The 18,417-nt window shown below is 37.0% G+C and overlaps 1 pseudogene; it reads right to left on the bottom strand.

Moving 5' to 3' along the window:
• Nucleotides 1-1,801: 1,801 nt before the first annotated feature.
• Nucleotides 1,802-8,747, bottom strand: LOC145076430 (vacuolar protein-sorting-associated protein 37 homolog 1-like; annotated as a pseudogene).
• Between the last annotated feature and the right edge of the window lie 9,670 nt (nt 8,748-18,417).

Below are 18,417 nucleotides of genomic sequence, written 5' to 3'. Positions count from 1 at the left end.
TAATTAAGTATCAATCGACTACAGTTTGCCAACTAAGTGAGGCCAAAAATTCACAAATAACTAGCATGCAGCTATAGTTTAACAAGTAACATCATGTGATATTAAGAACCATAGAAAGGTACAAAATTTCCTCTATTGAGATCAGATGTGTAACGGATCTTATCATTTCACGTCACTAAAAGGACGACTTAGCAATATAGCAATAGCTTCACAAAAGAACACGAAAAATAAATCCAGCATATAACAAACTTACAGTAAGCAGAAACCAGAGAATTACATAGAGGTTGTATACCATTCCTTTATGACAGGGCCTTCCTGTATGTATAATAACTTAAAATCCCATGAAGAGCAAAGTAATTCACTATTGTTATTATTAAAAGTAACTAACAAAAAAAACTTACTGTTAAAATTTGAGTAGACATCTGGATTCCAACCAATAAACTGGGAAGGAACCCGGGGAGTAACATTGAAGTTGTTTATACTTTTTAGTAAAAGTCACAACATCAATCTCCTTTCCAAGAAGCTATTCATGTAGCATTTCTGATTCCTCATCCGTTTTATTCAAACACTCTGAAGTAAAATCAGCAACAATATATCATCAGATTAATTCCCAAAAACGACTAATAATCAATTATAATGAAAATATATATTTATTATACCTTTTAGCTTGTTTAGCAAGGAACCCGAGGAGTAACATTGAAGGAGTTGGGTTTTTTTCTTGAGCTCATGTAACTTTACTTGAGCAGATGCTAAGTCCATTGTTCGTATGATCATAAACTATAACACCACATGAAGTTAACAAGAAGGAATCGGAATGGAATCTGTTGAAGGAATTGGAATTTGAGGGAATAAAGGAAATGTGTTTGGTTGGTTGGTTGGATGGATGGAATAAAATTCAATAATAAAATCGAATGATTCGTAAGTTTTATTTTTTCTATATTTATTATTTCAATACATGCATCAAAATTGTACATGACTAAGATTTTATAGCCTAAGATGGGTTAATTTAGCCTTATTTCATGTTCCTTGTCTTGTTGTGGGCTTAGGGTAGAATCAAGTATTCGACTGTCTATAGGATCCATTGTTATATATGATTAGCATACACGAGTGTTGTAGGGTTGGTGGAACTTTCATCGATAAGTTATGTGGGGTCATCTGACTAGTCGAGTGATGTCTAGCCTGTATCTAGGAAATGAGAATAGGGTGTATGCATATTTTAGTGAGTGTTGTTAGGCTTGTTGTGATGATCTTCTAAGACAAATATAGGTAGGTGCGGAAGGTAGTATGGGCCCATACTACTGGAAGCACAGGACCCGTACGCGTATCAGGGAAGTCACAACCCCTTGGGTTTTGTTGGGGAATGTTTAATATGGTATGATACACTACTCGAAAAACAACCTTTTACGACGCTCATTGCGCGTCATAAAACGCTCAGACAGCGCGCATATTCGCGTCAACGAAGGCCCTATCATAACGAGAGACGACGTGCATTTATGACACGCAATGCGTATCATCAAAACACCTGTCAAGAAAGGTCATGTCATAAACGAAGATGACACACATTTTTGTGTATCGTAAATTTAAATGTTTAAAAAAATATATTTATATATTTATTAATTTTTCATAATAGAAATAAAATACCATATACAAAAATACAATCCATTGCATAATATAACATAAAATTTCATAGTCAAAAAATAAAATAAATTGCACAAATTATAATATGTCATACAAAGAATCATTAAAATGTTAAACATAAATAATACATTGCTAACATGGGTTATACATTCCTGACAAATAATCATCCAACTCTGTTTCTTACTAGAATATGTGTGTAATTGTCTCCTTCATCAGCCTCCATGTCCAAAGTCGGATCTACCTTCCTAATCTGTATGTACAACAAAGACACATGTGTTAAACTTGTTATCATTAACATCTAATCGTATGGACTTGAGTGTTAAACTTGTTACCATTAACATCTGATTCTTATGGTCCACAGAAAGCCATTTGTTCTTCACCTCTAATTCAACAAGATTGTTACCTGCATAAATGAAAACAAACAGGAACATTAACACCCCAATTAATAAGTCCTTTCAAGGAACAAATTCACAGGATGCCATAAATGATGATCATAAATAAGTCCTTTCAAGGATAATTTGGTCTGGATAGAAGATTAAACTAAATACAAATCATAAAGATTCTAAAAAACAGTCGATTGCATTGGAATTTATGTCTTACTAGAAGAATAAGATAGAAATGAAATAATAAGAGTTATAAATAACCATTGTGCATGAGGTACACAGGGAATCTTTATCTGTACAGTCTATTTCTTGAAAGATCTTAAATAGTTCAGCCAAAAATTCACAATAATTAAGTATCAATCGACTACAGTTTGCCAACTAAGTGAGGCCAAAAATTCACAAATAACTAGCAAGCAACTATAGTTTAACAAGTAACATCACGTGATATTAAGAACCATAGAAAGGTACAAAATTTCCTCTATTGAGATCAGATGTGTAACAGATCTTATCATTTCACGTCACTAAAAGGACGACTTTGCAATATAGCAACAGCTTCACAAAAGAACCCGAAAAATAAATCCAGCATATAACAAACTTACAGTAAGCCGAAACCAGAGAATTACATAGAGGTTGTATACCATTCCTTTATGACAGGGCCTTCCTGTATGTATAATAACTTAAAATCCCATGAAGAGCAAAGTAATTATCTATTGTTATTAGTAAAAGTAACTTACAAAAAAAAACTTACTGTTAAAATTTGAGTAGACATCTGGATTCCAACCAATAGACTGGGAAGGAACCCGGGGAGTAACATTGAAGTTGTTTATACTTTTTAGTAAAAGTCACAACATCAATCTCCTTTCCAAGAAGCTGTTCATGTAGCATTTCTGATTCCTCATCCGTTTTATTCAAACACTCTGAAGTAAAATCAGCAACAATATATCATCAGATTAATTCCCAAAAATGACAAATAATCAATTATAATGAAAATATATATTTATTATACCTTGTAGCTTGTTTAGCAAGGAACCCGAGGAGTAACATTGAAGGAGTTGGGTTTTTTTCTTGAGCTCATGTAACTCTACTTGAGCAGATGCTAAGTCCATTGTTCGTATGATCATAAACTGTAACACCACATGAAGTTAACAAGAAGGAATCGGAATGGAATCTGTTGAAGGAATTGGAATTTGAGGGAATAAAGGAAATGTGTTTGGTTGGTTGGTTGGATGGATGGAATAAAATTCAATAATAAAATCGAATGATTCGTAAGTTTTATTTTTTCTATATTTATTATTTCAATACATGCATCAAAATTGTACATGACTAAGATTTTATAGCCTAAGATGGGTTAATTTAGCCTTATTTCATGTTCCTTGTCTTGTTGTGGGCTTAGGGTAGAATCAAGTATTCGACTGTCTATAGGATCGATTGTTATATATGATTGGCATACACGAGTGTTGCAGGGTTGGTGGAAGTTTCATGGATAAGTTATGTGGGGTCATCCGACTAGTCGAGTGATGTTAGCTTGTCTCTAGGAAATGAGAATAGGGTGTATGCGTATTTTAGTGAGTGTTGTTAGGGTTGTTGTGATGATCTTCTAAGACAAATACAGGTAGGTGCGGAAGTTAGTATGGGCCCATACTACTGGAAGCACACGACCCGTACGCGTATCAGGGAAGTCACAACCCCTTGGGTTTTGTTGGGGAATGGTTAATATGGTATGATACACTACTAGAAAAACAAACTTTTACGACGCTCATTGCGCGTCATAAAACGCTCAGACAGCGCGCATATTCGCGTCAAGGAAGGCCCTGTCATAACGAGAGACGACGTGCATTTATGACACGCAATGCGTATCATCAAAACACCTGTCAAGAAAGGCCATGTCATAAACGAAGATGACACACATTTTTGTGTATCGTAAATTTAAATGTTTAAAAAAATATATTTATATATTTATTAATTTTTCATAATAGAAATAAAATACCATATACAAAAATACAATCCATTGCATAATATAACATAAAATTTCATAGTCAAAAAATAAAATAAATTGCACAAATTATAATATGTCATACAAAGAATCATTCCAATGTTAAACATAAATAATACATTGCTAACATGGGTTATACATTCCTAACAAATAATCATCCAACTCTGTTTCTTACTAGAATATGTGTGTAATTGTCTCCTTCATCAGCCTCCATGTCCAAAGTCGGATCTACCTTCCTAATCTGTATGTACAACAAAGACACATGTGTTAAACTTGTTACCATTAACATCTAATCGTATGGACTTGAGTGTTAAACTTGTTACCATTAACATCTGATTCTTATGGTCCACAGAAAGCCATGTGTTCTTCACCTCTAATTCAACAAGATTGTTACCTGCATAAATGAAAACAAACAGGAACATTAACAACCCAATTAATAAGTCCTTTCAAGGAACAAATTCACAGGATGCCATAAATGATGATCATAAATAAGTCCTTTCAAGGATAATTTGGTCTGGATAGAAGATTAAACTAAATACAAATCATAAAGATTCTAAAAAACAGTCGATTGCATTGGAATTTATGTCTTACTAGAAGAATAAGATAGAAATGAAATAATAAGAGTTATAAATAACCATTGTGCATGAGGTACACAGGGAATCTTTATCTGTACAGTCTATTTCTTGAAAGATATTAAATAGTTCAGCCAAAAATTCACAATAATTAAGTATCAATCGACTACAGTTTGCCAACTAAGTGAGGCCAAAAATTCACAAATAACTAGCAAGCAGCTATAGTTTAACAAGTAACATCACGTGATATTAAGAACCATAGAAAGGTACAAAATTTCCTCTATTGAGATCAGATGTTTAACAGATCTTATCATTTCACGTCACTAAAAGGACGACTTTGCAATATAGCAACAGCTTCACAAAAGAACACGAAAAATAAATCCAGCATATAACAAACTTACAGTAAGTAGAAACCAGAGAATTACATAGAGGTTGTATACCATTCCTTCATGACGGGGCCTTCCTGTATGTATAATAACTTAAAATCCCATGAAGAGCAAAGTAATTATCTATTGTTATTACTAAAAGTAACTTACAAAAAAAACTTACTGTTAAAATTTGAGTAGACATCTGGATTCCAACCAATAAACTGGGAAGGAACCCGGGGAGTAACATTGAAGTTGTTTATACTTTTTAGTAAAAGTCACAACATCAATCTCCTTTCCAAGAAGTTGTTCATGTAGCATTTCTGATTCCTCATTTGTTTTATTCAAACACTCTGAAGTAAAATCAGCAACAATATATCATCAGATTAATTCCCAAAAACGACTAATAATCAATTATAATGAAAATATATATTTATTATACCTTTTAGCTTGTTTAGCAAGGAACCCGAGGAGTAACATTGAAGGAGTTGGGTTTTTTTCTTGAGCTCATGTAACTTTACTTGAGCAGATGCTAAGTCCATTGTTCGTATGATCATAAACTATAACACCACATGAAGTTAACAAGAAGGAATCGGAATGGAATCTGTTGAAGGAATTGGAATTTGAGGGAATAAAGGAAATGTGTTTGGTTGGTTGGTTGGATGGATGGAATAAAATTCAATAATAAAATCGAATGATTCGTAAGTTTTATTTTTTCTATATTTATTATTTCAATACATGCATCAAAATTGTACATGACTAAGATTTTATAGCCTAAGATGGGTTAATTTAGCCTTATTTCATGTTCCTTGTCTTGTTGTGGGCTTAGGGTAGAATCAAGTATTCGACTGTCTATAGGATCCATTGTTATATATGATTAGCATACACGAGTGTTGTAGGGTTGGTGGAACTTTCATCGATAAGTTATGTGGGGTCATCTGACTAGTCGAGTGATGTCTAGCCTGTATCTAGGAAATGAGAATAGGGTGTATGCATATTTTAGTGAGTGTTGTTAGGCTTGTTGTGATGATCTTCTAAGACAAATACAGGTAGGTGCGGAAGGTAGTATGGGCCCATACTACTGGAAGCACACGACCCGTACGTGTATCAGGGAAGTCACAACCCCTTGGGTTTTGTTGGGGAATGGTTAATATGGTATGATACACTACTAGAAAAACAACCTTTTACGACGCTCATTGCGCGTCATAAAACGCTCAGACATCGCGCATATTCGCGTCAAGGAAGGCCCTGTCATAACGAGAGACGACGTGCATTTATGACACGCAATGCGTATCATCAAAACACCTGTCAAGAAAGGCCATGTCATAAACGAAGATGACACACATTTTTGTGTATCGTAAATTTAAATGTTTAAAAAAATATATTTATATATTTATTAATTTTTCATAATAGAAATAAAATACCATATACAAATATACAGTCCATTGCATAATATAACATAAAATTTCATAGTCAAAAAATAAAATAAATTGCACAAATTATAATATGTCATACAAAGAATCATTAAAATGTTAAACATAAATAATACATTGCTAACATGGGTTATACATTCCTATAAAACTAACAAATAATCATCCAACTTTGTTTCTTACTGGAATATGTGTGTAATTGTCTCCTTCATCAACCTCTATGTCCAAAGTCGGATCTACCTTCCTAATATGTGTGTACAACAAAGACACATGTGGTAAACTTGTTACCATTAACATCTAATCGTATGGACTCGAGTGTTAAACTTGTTACCATTAGCATCTGACTCATATGGTCCACAGAAATCCATGTGTTCTTCACCTCTAATTCAACAAGATTGTTACCTGCATAAATGAAAACAAACAGGAACAGTAACAACCCAATTAATAAGTCCTTTCAAGGATAATTTGGTCTGGATAGAAGATTAAACTAAATACAAATCATAAAGATTCTAAAAAACAGTCGATTGCATTAGAATTGATGTCTTACTAGAAGAATAAGATAGAAATGAAATAATAAGAGTTATAAATAACCATTGTGCATGAGGTACAGAGGGAATCTCTATCTGTACAGTCTATTTCTTTAAAGATCTTAAGTAGTTCCGCCAAAAATTCACAATAATTAAGTATCAATCGACTACAGTTTACCAACTTAGTGAGGCCAAAAATTCACAAATAACTAGCAAGCAACTATAGTTTAACAAGTAACATCACGTGATATTAACAACCATAGAAAGGTACAGAATTTCCTCTATTGAGATCAGATGTGTAACGGATCTTATCATTTCACGTCACTAAAAGGACGACTTCGCAATATAGCAACAACTTCACAAAAGAACACGAAAAATAAATCTAGCATATAACAACCTTACAGTAAGCAGAAACCAGAGAATTACATAGAGGTTGTATACTATTCCTTTATGACAGGGCCTTCCTGTATGTATAATAACTTAAAATCCCATGAAGAGCAAAGTAATTATCTATTGTTATTAGTAAAAGTAACTTACAAAAAAAAAAAACTTACTGTTAAAATTTGAGTAGACATCTGGATTCCAACCAATAAACTGGGAAGGAACCCGGGGAGTAACATTGAAGTTGTTTATACTTTTTAGTAAAAGTCACAACATCAATCTCCTTTCCAAGAAGCTGTTCATGTATCATTTCTGATTCCTCATCCGTTCTATTCAAACACTCTGAAGTAAAATCAGCAACAATATATCATCAGATTAATTCCCAAAAATGACAAATAATCAATTTTAATGAAAATATATATTTATTATACCTTGTAGCTTGTTTAGCAACGAACCCGAGGAGTAACATCGAAGGATTTGGGTTTTTTTCTTGAGCTCTTGTAACTTTGCTTGAGCAGATGCTAATTCCATTGTTCGTATGATCATAAACTGTAACACCACATGAAGTTAACAAAAAGGAATTGGAATGGAATCTATTGAAGGAATTGGAATTTGAGGGAATAAAGTAAATGTGTTTGGTTGGTTGGTTGGTAAGTTTTATTTTTTCTATATTTATTATTTCAATACATGTAATGAGGGTATTTTGGTCTATTATTAAAAAAAGAAAGAATGGAACTGATTTCCATTGATTTAGAAAAAAAACATGCAATGATGGAATGGAATCTAGAATTCCAGTTATATGAGTTTTAAGTGCCCTGAAAAACTCACCTGGTTCCTTAATTTAGTTATCTGGGGTTCTTTTTCCAAGTTTTCTCCTGCATAACAAACTTATCATAAAATAACTCGTATATTATTCAAGGGTACTTTAGACATTTGGTAAATAAATCTGTGGTCAAATATTCAATGGAGTTGATTATCCACTTCATTTTTTTGTTATTTTTACTTTATTTCAACTTTATTCAGGTTACTAATTTGATAAAAAGGCTAACACATCAAGTAAGAAACTTACTAGCAAGTTGCAGGGTTTCTTTCTTAAGCTCATCTCATACCTGGTTAAAAAAACAAACATATATAAGAGAAAGTTACAGGAATTAGCAATGTGATAAAAATAACTGGAATACCAAATCAAAACATCAAGAATTTAAGAACTTGTGATTAAAAAGATAAAATTTTGTTACTTACGTTATTCTGAGTTCTTACAGGATCAATTGAAAGAAAGAACTGTTGATAGGTTCCTTGGTCAGATAAAAGTGTCTGTAGCTCATCAATACTACACCAATCATATAATGCAAAGATTAAATACACAAAAATTCAAAAAAGAAATAGAAAAATGATGGTTGAAGAATATTAACATGTTTGAAAGGAAGGGTACCTTTTGTCTTGCAGATATCTAGCCATGGTATAGTTGATTGAAGCCCATCATAAGTGTATCTTGGATCTTGATAGCCAGTTTGTGCACCTCTTCCATAGGTTCCATTTGGATTAAAAGATAAATTTTGATATGAATTTGGCCTCACAGGGGTAGAAGCAGTGTTCCCCTTTACATCATTTGGGTTTCCTTTAGTTGTGTCCTAAGATAATGCAGGTTCCTCTTTAGTTGTTGTGATCTCACCCTTTGGAGGAGCAGGCGAGTAAGGGGTTGTAGGGGTCATAGGTTGGAAGTAAGAAGTAGGGGTAATGTTGGGCCCTAAAGAGTTGACCATCTTGACCTACTATTGGCATAGGTGAGCCGACGGGAGAATAAGGTCCATATGGTGCATAATCATAACCATAAACACCCTATAATGAAACCAACAACAATATACAATGATAAACATGTTTTCAAGTCAAAATATAGACAAAAATCACAGAAGGAAATAGGTTCTTACATGATATAAATCAAATCCATCAACAAATCAGAAGCTTTTGTACATAAAATTAAGGATAACCACTTGTTTATCAAAGAAACTGTTACCATAAACAATTGAATCATAAAAACCCGTATCCGTACTGTTAAACCTAAAACCCTAAGAACCTGACGATATAAACCTAGATTCAGTGACAAAATTACAACATAGAACATTTTACTTATGTAGCAGAGAGACAGTTACATATAAAGATCGCACAGAAGCGAAATCTTCAAGAGAAACAAGAAACCCAGTTCAAATCGAGAGAAAATAATAACGAATCGTAAAGAAATTACTAGCAAACAGAGGATACATCGGTGCAGGAAGGAGGTGCGAATCTCAAATTTCTAAAGAGTTCTTGGAATTAATTACCTGATACACATAGGGAGAAAAGAGGTAAGAAGACTGTACGCACACATTAACTGTTTCACCCCCATTAAGTCATCGTCTTCTTCTTTGATCACGAAAGAAGCGAGATCTTCGAGAGAAACAAGAAACCCTGTTCAAATCAAGAGAAAATAATAACGAATCGTAAAGAAATTACTAGCAAACACAGGATACATCGGTGCAGGAAGGAGGTGCAAATCTCAAATTTCATAAGAGTTCTTGGAATTAATTACCAGATACACATAGGGAGAAAAGGGGTAAGAAGACTGTACGCACACATGTTCTGTTGACTTTCATATTAGCGGTTACGAGAGCAAGAGCAATTATGCATATTCGAAATTATGTTTCACCCCATTAAGTCGTCGTCTTCTTTTTTGATCACGAAAGCAAGAGCAATTCTGCTATGAAGACTAAGGCCCTAGGGCTTTTTCTTTTAATTGGAAGAGGCGGGGGGTTTAATTTTTGGGATCCAATAGGCGGGTGAAATCCCACCTTAAAAACACATATTTCATTAAAAATTACAAAGTGACACACTTAGATGACACACCATTTATGAAAGGTGCCCTCCGCATTTCTTTTTTTATCTTTTCTAACACTAATTTTAGGGCATGCACAAATGCGTGTCTTCTATCCTTCAAATTTTGCAAAACTGACATTATTTTTTAGGGCAAGCACAAATGAGCGTCCTCTATCAGCACGTGTCATTGTTTGCGTGTCATTAAAGGGTTGTTTTCTAGTAGTGATATGCATTTTATCTTATATCTCTCTGGTTTATTTTAGTATGTTGATCACGAGGGAACCCGGATCAGGAGCGGGTGGCCAGGATAGGCCAGGGTTGACCGAGGATCAGGTCAGGGAGATGATTCATGCTGAGGTCGTTTCTATTGTCCAGGGGCTAATACCGGAGTTGTTTGTGTCTATCAAGACCGCTATGATGGAGTTCTTTGATGACATATATGCTGCACTTTTAGAGGCTACTACTGCTTCAGCTACCACGGTTGTTTTTGCTGTGGGGATTGGAGGGGGAGAGCCTTCCAGTACAAGGACTTCGACAATACGAAGACTCCAGTGTTTGATGGGCTTCAAGATACGATAATTTCCATGAGGCAGCTGTCACATATTGAGAGTTGTTTCTTTACTTGCTCCTGCCCAGCTGACCAGAGGGTCAAGTGTGCTCTGAACCTTCTTAGGTCCAGAGTGAAGGATTGGTGGAGAGTGATTACTAATTCTTGCACTCTAGACAAGAGAGTTGTAGTATCATGGGATCAGTTCTTTGAGATGTTCCGCTCAAGGTATGTTCCATTGGTAGAGCGAGAGAGGTTGGCTCAGGAGTATTTAGATTTGAGGCAAGGGGTCGAGTCGGTGATAGAGATCACCAAGATGTTTACAGAGAGAGTTACTTTTTGCCCTGAGTTTGCTACCTTTGATCAAGCCCAAATGACCCGGTACTTGAGCATGCTCAAGATTGACATCCGCCAGTTTCTGTCCATGTAGTGTTATGGTACACTAGTGGAGTTGCAGCAAGCCACTAGGCAGTGGGAGATCAAGATGGATCTCTAGAAGAGAGAGCAGAGGCAGGCCTCAATGCAGTCGCAGCTTGCAGCGAAGCGGTTAAAGGCCGCTGATGTGAAATCTGAGAGTCATAAGGGCAGCACTTATGGAAAGTGCGTCAAGGTTCATGATGGTGCTTGCTGATCTTCTCCTAGATGCAACGAATGTAGCAGACAGGTCTACATTGAGAGCGATGGTTGTCAGCCGACTCCATCACCCAACACCAAGATTTGCTATCAATGTGACCAGGTGGTCCATGTGAAGGCCAACTGTCCCTTGCTTGCTGCTAGATCGGCACAGGCTCCAGCACCAGCTATTCTGAGGATCACTGATGGGAGCTAGGGCAGGGTGAAGCCCCCGAAGGCTCGAGATCGCGCTTTTCAGCTCACAACACAGGAGGCCAGGGCAGTTCCAGACGTCGTCACTGGTATGTTTCTATTTATATTCTGTTAAGTTATTATTATATGCTCATGATTATGAATCAATTAGGTACCTTCCTAGTGAGCTCTTTGCCTACTCTTGTTCTTTTTAACTCGGGTGCGAGTCGACCTTTTGTATCCCAAACGTTCATTAGGGAGTTTGATATGTTGATTGGGGAGTTAGAGTGTCCGTTGTGGGTTTCTATCGCCAACGAACATGGGGTTTCTGCATCCAGAGTGTATCAAGGTTGTGTATTGGAGATCTTCGGGGTGCCTTATTCGATAGATTTGATCCTTATCCCTATGGTGGATATATGCATGATAGTGGGGATGGATTGGTTGAGCAAGTTTGGTGCCATGATCGATTGTGAGGGTCAGCGAGTGATAGTTTGAACCCCAAGTGGGGGAGAGCTGGTTATCTATGCAGAGGGTACCAAGTTTGGATCAAGGTTTTGTTCGACGGCCAAGGCCCGATATTCAGCATGGGTGTGCGGGTTATTTTGCATATGTGGTTGATATTCGGGTGGGGGAGCAGGCCCTGGTTTCAGATTTTCAAGTTGTTAGGGAGTTGCTGATGTATTCCCAGAGGAGATACCTAATGTGCCTCTCGAAAGGCAGGTAGTGTTAGAGGAGGCTCATAAGTCTCTCTTTCTATACACCCAAGTGCCACCAAGATGTATCAGGATTTGAGATTAGTTATTGGTGGACGTGTATGAAGAGGGAGATAGCCTGGTATGTTGAGAGGCGATTGACATGTAGGATGGTCAAGGCCGAGTATCACAGGCCACACAGAAATTTGCAGCCTTTGGAGGTTCCCATATGGAAGTAGGAACAGATCACCATGGATTTTATCACTAAGACCACCAAGGATTTTGATGCTATATGGGTCATTGTGGATCGATTGACCATGAGTTCCCACTTTTTGGCCATCCAGGAGAGCTCTTCGGCCGAAAAGTTGTCCGACGTGTATGTTCAGGAGTTGTTGCTCGTCATGGGGTTTTGTTCTCCATTGTTTCAGACCGAGATGTTTGGTTCAATTCTAGATTCTGGTAGAAGTTCCATGAGGAACTGGGAACGAGGCTACATTTCAACGTTGTTTATCACCTGCAGACCGACGGTCAGAATGAGCAGACCATCCAGACACTTGAGGATATGTTGCGGGGTTGTGTTATAGATTTTGGTGGGAGTTAGGATTCCTACCTACCTCTTGCAGAGTTTTCGTACAACAACAGCTATCACTCCAACATTGATGCCCCGGCTTTTAAGCTCTTGTATGGTCGTAGATGTCTTACCCTGGTATGTTGGGGAGAGGTTGGTCACAAGGTCATGGGAAGGACCGAAGTAGTCCTTCAGACCATGGATCTTATTTAACAGATTAGTTAGAAACTGCAGACAGATCCGAGTCAACATAAGAGTTATGCTGACCGGCACCGATCGGAGTTGGAATTTCAGGTCGACGATATGGTATTACTAAAGATCTCAACCTGGAAGGGTGTGATATGCTTCAGGGAGAGGGGGAAATCAGGTCGTTGTTATGTTGGATTGTTTTGTGTGATCGCCATGGTAAGCAGGGTGGCCTACCGGTTGGATTTGACGAGTGAGCTCAGTCAGATCCACAACACTTTCCATGTCTCTTAGTTGCGGAAGTGTATGTTGGAAGGTGAGGCAGTGGTCCCTTTGGATGATATTCAGGTCGATGAGCGCATGAATTAAATTGAGAGGCCGATGGCTATATTGGAGAGAAAGATGAATGTCCTACGCAACAAGGAGATACCTTTGGAAAAGGTTTAGTGGCAACATCGAAGAGGCATCGAGTGGACCTGGGAGCTGGAGGCTGAGATGCGGGAACATTATATTGAGTTATTCGTTGCAGCTAACTTCGAGGACGAAGTCTAGTTCAAGTGGAGGAGAATTGTAACATCCCAATGTCAAGGTAATTTCAATTTCAACCCTATGTTTGAATAATATTGCATTTGGACCCTTGGGTTTAAGGAAGGTTGCTAGATTGGCCCATGGTGGCAATACAATAAATTGTTTAGGATTCATATGCCGAGCGTACGTTGTGTAAGCTAGGCGTACTAGGGCACACCCTAGTACGCTGGGCATACACCTCATACATGGGGCGTACGTGAAGAAAGTGCAAACCCTAATTTTTAGGGTTTGGTCCTATATAAACACAATTATAGCCTAATTTCTTATTACTTCATCAACCTCCCTCTGTGAAAAATGACCGCAAGAAAACCCTAAGTGATAAGAGTGCATTTTGAGCCCATTGGAGTGTTTTGGATGTGTTCTTGAAGAAGAAGAAGGTGGTGAGAAGATCTTGGAGCTTGGAATCAACTTGGATCTGAGATTATCTTCTTGTTAGCAACCTCTAATAGGTATAAAGTTCACAACTTGATCACTCCATCTTGTAGATCTAGACATTTCTTCCTTTAAGACACTTTTATCCCAGATATTGTGATTCTAGAGAATGGCATGTTCTTGACCCAATAAGCCATCCTTTCAGACCTTAGGAGGGGTCTTAAGTCATAAAAATGTGGTCTTGATGGTTAGTTTTGTCCCATGCATTTTATAGAAGGTCTTAAGGCATTAAGATGTTGATATTTTGTGTATTAGCTACTTTATGGGAATGCAAAGTCATAAAGTTGGAAACTTTATGACTCTTGAGGGTATTTTGGCTTTGGATGTGAAGATTTGGAGTATTAAGCTCTTAATGGGGAAAGGGCTTAAAAAGGCGCGTACACTAGCGTACCAAGTGGTAAGCTGCGTGTACGTGGTCAGCGTCCTGTAGTATGGTCAACCACCGAATATGTCTCGCGTAAAGATGAGTACGCCCAACGTACTCAGTTGGGTCGAATTGGTCGGGTTAGCTCAGCTGGGTGACTCGACTAGGTGTCGACTTGACTTCTGACCGTTGACCAAGTTTGACCAACAGAATTTTGGGGAAAATATTATTAATGGATAATGTCTTGACATTTAGCATTTGGGATTAGCCGGTATTTGGGAGCAGATTATTGATCAGATATTCGTCAGATTGTGAGGTGAGTTTTCCTCATTGTACTTGTAGGTCAAAGGCACCAAGGTCGGGCCATTGGATTGATATCCTGTTATACATTGATTTATGATATGCTGAGTATGGGATATATCTATATGATTAAATGATAGTTGCCGATATGCGTAGACCGGTAGATCTGTAGGACTACCTGTGATTTTTGGCCACATGATTGTCTGTCTGGTGAATATGTTTGTTATATGTTATATGTCAACTTATTGTTTTGGGTTAGACCTTTACTGCTATGTGCGTGAGTCAACAGACCGGAGGTATTCCATTCTGATGATTGGCTGGACCCGAGGACATCTCAGTTCGATGACTGAGTGGGCCCACTATATATTGGTATTCCAGTACAATGACAGAGTGGACCTGTTGTATGTTGGCATTCCAGTCTGATGACTGATTGGACTAGGGGTAATCCATCCTGATGGCTGTGGAGCCTTGGGTATTCCAGCCTGATAATTGATTGGACCCAACATGCTTGTTTGTATATGATATGTGTATTATGTGGTCGTACTTTGGGGGAACTCGCTAAGCTTTGTCTTATAGTTTTTGGTTATGTTTTCAGATACTTCAGAGGACCGTGGCAAGGTGAAGGTGTGACCGTACATAGCCTGATTTTATATTGATCTTGGGAGATTCTGATTTTAAATAATATTTTGGAAACAATGGTTTTGTAAAAACTTTTATTAGTAAATGAGTTGTTTTGAAAAGTTTAAATTGGTTGTGATTTTTGAGATGTTACAAGCAACCTGTGATCAGACTCATAATGGTGCTAAAATCGTGAATGAACCTCCTCTAAAACGAAGCAAGCCCATGAAATGATCAGACTTCTGAAACAATAGTAGGAGTAGGTCACAACTTAATTGCTTCGATCTTGGATTGATCCACCGAAACGCCATCTTCAGAAACAACATAACCCAATAAAATCACTCTCTCCACCAAGAACGAACATTTTTCCTTCTTTCCATAAAGTTTTTGTGTTTTAAGAGTCTCGAACACCTTTCAAAGATCTTCTTTGCTTTTACTATATACCAAGATATGATTAAGGTATACAACTACGAACCTCCCAAGATAAGATTTAATACTTCGTTCATTCAGCCTCATGAAAGTACTAGGTGTGTTAGTAAGACCAAATAACATCACAATTTCGTACAACCTATGCTTGGTCTTGAAGGTCGTCTTCCATTCATCACCTTATCTCATGTGAATCTGATGATACCTGCTTCGCAAGTCAATCTTTGAAAATACCACTGACCCATGCAATTCGTCCAACATGTCTTCAAGTCTAGGAATAGGAAACCTATACTTGATCATTATATTATTCACTACCAGGCTATCCACACACATAAGCCAAGTTCCATCCTTCTTAGGAACGAGTAGGACCGGAATGACACATGGACTAAGGCTTTCATGAACATAACTTTTGCTCATCAACTCGTCAATTTATCGTTGCAACTCTTTCGTTTCCCCTGGAATGCATCAATAAGCCACCTTGTTTGGTAAACAAGCACATGGAACAAAATCAATCAGATGTTCAATACCATGGATTGGTGGTAAGTCGGCTGGAAACGCATCATGAAACCCTACAAGAAATTTTGCCATTGGACCCTCTACTTTTACATTCACCTCTTCCCTTGGGTCTTCGTTCGTAGCCTACCTTCTTCTGTCTTCGTTTGTAGCCTCCACTCTTGGGTCTTCTTTCGCAACAAGGACACATATATCCTCTCCTTGGTGAGAACCTATTCCACCTCCTTTTCGCTAGCCAACATAGTAAGGTTTGTCTTCTTAGTCTGCTTCCTTCCCAATGACCTCACTACTGATAGCGACATGGGACTTAACATAATTTTCTTGCCATTGTGCCTCAGTCCATATTCATTACTCATTCCTCTATGCATCACGTCCCTATCGAACTGCCAAGGACGTCCCAAAAGAATATGACAAGCATCCATGGGAATGACCTCACATAAAATCTCATCTTCATAAGATCCCATGGCTAAACCGACCCTAACTTGCTTCATCACCTTCACCTTGTTCCCATTATCCAACCAATGAAGTGTATATGGTTTAGTATGGGTTGTTGTGACTAACCCCAGATGTCACAACCATCTTGTTAGAGGCATCATTGGTATAACTGATGGGTTTGAGCCATAAGAACTTTCCTATGTGCACATGCAAACCCTAATGCTTGGATCTAGGTTTCTCTAATTGAACATGCAATGTATCCAAGACTTATATTGATAGATCTAGTGTAAACATTCAATTCATAACATATGAAATCAGATCTAAAGGAATACCTTGAGTTGCTTGCTTGAATCTTCTTGTCTTTGGAGCTTAGAGTCACAATTGTCACTCCTCTAATGGCTTACAAACACCAACTAGCAAGAGGATGATTATAGAGAGAGAGGAGGGTAAGAAAATCGGATCTAGGGTTTCTTGAGATGCAAGAGTGCCGATTTCCTCCACCCAAAGGGTCTATATATACTATTGGCTACTAGGGTTACACCTTAAACCCTAATTGAATAACTTAGGCCCTAAGCAATCCAATAATGTTTATGGACTAGGCCTTGGACGATTTCTAGGTTTCTCCAAACCCTAAAATCATCCACCCTCTTATCCATAAAGATTTATAGCCCAAAATACAACTATCACACATTTGACAGTTTATGCCCTTTTATTCAATTAACCTCTTTAAGTCACCAAATTAATTCCTAATTAATTTATGACTTATATTAATCAAATAAAAATATTATTAGTCTTTATATTATTCTCATAATATATTAATAATATTTATTCTCTCATTATAAATTATCCTGTCAAGTTGCTATGGTGAAGGCAACCCAAAAGGACCATGCTCATCCGGGTCAAATACTTGCCAAATATAGTTACAGCCTTAGACACTATTCCAACAGTCTCCCACTTGGATAAGTTCGATAACTATATACACAAGCACAATCCGATTAGCAATCATAGCTCTCAAAGATGCTGTCAAACTCTAATCTTATCAGTCATGTCCTTTAGATAAGGGATCGTACAGTCCTCTGTTCAAATATCATGCGGACACAATCATAGTCCAGCGTTTAGTTTCTCGGTCTCAGATTTATTCGACATAGAACTTAATCAAACACATCAATTCAGTTCTGACCGGGCCCGGCACATAAGTCAAATCAAATCATCGAGCGGCCGAGATATCGCTTTTACCCTCTTAGGATAAAAGTAACTGATAAACTTCGACTTATATGCATTTACTTATTCGCCAATCAATCATACACAACAATGCGTTTTATAACATCAATTTACTGATGCGGTTTTGCATCATCAATGTACAACCAATTAACAAATAACAAACCATATATCTAGGTTTTAAGACCATATGATATTATCATCTTGCGATCACTTACAATATATATATATATATATATATATATATATATATATATATATATATATACACCTTAAAGTGATTCCAGCAAACACGAGTTTGTTCCAATGCTCAAAACTAGTTCGTAAGCACTCATGAACGTTGTAGCAACCTTTTGCTATGTCTAGTACTATTCAGACAATCTACATACCAATTCATGACAATCTTCTTTCATATCTACTTCCAACATATGAACGATTGTGGACCATTCGAATAATTCGATTATTCTTAATAACTTAATTATTCAGGAAGTCAAAACATGCAAAAATGAAACAATAGTTAAACAATTAACATAAGACAGTAACTTTACTTATAAATAATACTCCTTTATTTAATCATCAAATATCAA

This window comes from Lactuca serriola, chromosome 9 (genome assembly GCF_051521515.1).
Source record: "Lactuca serriola cultivar US96UC23 chromosome 9, Lser_US96UC23_V15, whole genome shotgun sequence".
Classification (NCBI taxonomy): domain Eukaryota; kingdom Viridiplantae; phylum Streptophyta; class Magnoliopsida; order Asterales; family Asteraceae; genus Lactuca; species Lactuca serriola.
The sequence above is the reverse complement of the archived record's forward strand: the minus strand, read 5'-3'. Positions and strand labels throughout refer to the sequence as shown.